This window comes from Pteropus alecto, unplaced genomic scaffold (assembly GCF_000325575.1).
Source record: "Pteropus alecto unplaced genomic scaffold, ASM32557v1 scaffold146, whole genome shotgun sequence".
NCBI classification, from domain to species: domain Eukaryota; kingdom Metazoa; phylum Chordata; class Mammalia; order Chiroptera; family Pteropodidae; genus Pteropus; species Pteropus alecto.
The window spans coordinates 6,629,382-6,630,771 of NW_006442107.1; positions in this window are offsets into that span (position 1 = coordinate 6,629,382).

The window sequence follows — 1,390 nt, forward strand, 5'->3', positions numbered from 1 at the left end:
TTATGTCAGTTCCCTGCTTAAATCCCTTCAATAGCTACAGATGGATAAATATGCCTTTAACACGGCGTGCAAGGCTCTGCATCAGCAAGCTCCCGTTACGCTTTGGTTCGTCCTGTGTCTCTCTTGCCTCTTGTCTCTGGGCTCCACATAGGCCCCTTTTCAGTGCCTAGAAGGTGCTGAGTAATCTTCCACCTCAGGGCCTCTGCAAGTGCTGGTCCATCTGCCTGGAAGGCCTCTCCCTCGCCCTTTACCTGGGTAACTCCTACTCTTCCTCTAGGCTTTGTCTCAATGATTGCTTGTCAGAGAAGCCTTCCCAGATCCACCCCCAAATGTGCTCTCCTGTCACATGCTCTCAGGGACCCAGTAGTTTTCCTGACAGCATTTTTTGCACTATGCAGTGATAAATTAATTTATAGATTTATTTGCATAGTATCTATCCTCTGCTGGAACTTAAGATGCATGAGAACAGTGAACTCTGTTCTGTTTACTGCTGTATTCTCAACTCCTAACATAGTGCCTGGCACATAGTAGGTGTTCAATAAATAAACAGTTAAATGAGGAAAGGAAGGAGAGAAGGAAGGAAAAAAGGAGGGAAGGGAAAATGGAAAGAATGGCAGAAAGCTGCAGGCAACTGCTAGAGTGGGAACACTTCTTTGGAGAGCTTAACAAGTCATGTGGGTCTCTTGAGTCTTGAATGGTTTAAGAAGGGTGTGGGGCTGCCCACCAGCCCTGCATTTTGGAGTCAGGACTCTTGCCATGTCTAGCCCCTGTCCTAATTTGCAGGAGGAGATCACTTAAACAACTGACTTTTAGCATGAGTCTGAAAGCATCACCCTGATGCTGCCATAATTCTGGAGGGAGGTCTTTTCTTCTATTCTGAACCTGCAGGTGGAGTTTCAGTGAGTTTTAGTCTGTGGGGAAAGGTTTAAGAGCAAAAGCCAACAAGCCTTAAAACCTGTCCCTTTCCAATGCTCTCTCTCTCCCTCTGGTGGCCAAGAGGTGATACAGCAACCTGACCCGCTGGTACAAGATTCCTTCCAAGCCATTCAGATGAAAAGTGAAGAGCAATTAGATATCTAGACACATGATCTGCGTAACACCACCTACCTGGATGAACTAGAAATGTTCTGGAAAGACCTTGTGTTAAATTCAGTGGCTGCGAAACCTATTAAAAGCCCAGTTGAAAAATACCTTTTTTCCAAATATATTTCACTGAATGTAAGATGTTATCAACTATAAGATAATATTTTGTATATTATCAAGAAAGAAGAAAATGCTGCCAATCAAAATTGTAGGATACATCCTGACTTCAGAAATGTTAAAATCTAAAGGCAGTTAAAAGCAATATACATTATATAATCAAGAAAAATGGTATTTTGTATTTTTTTTT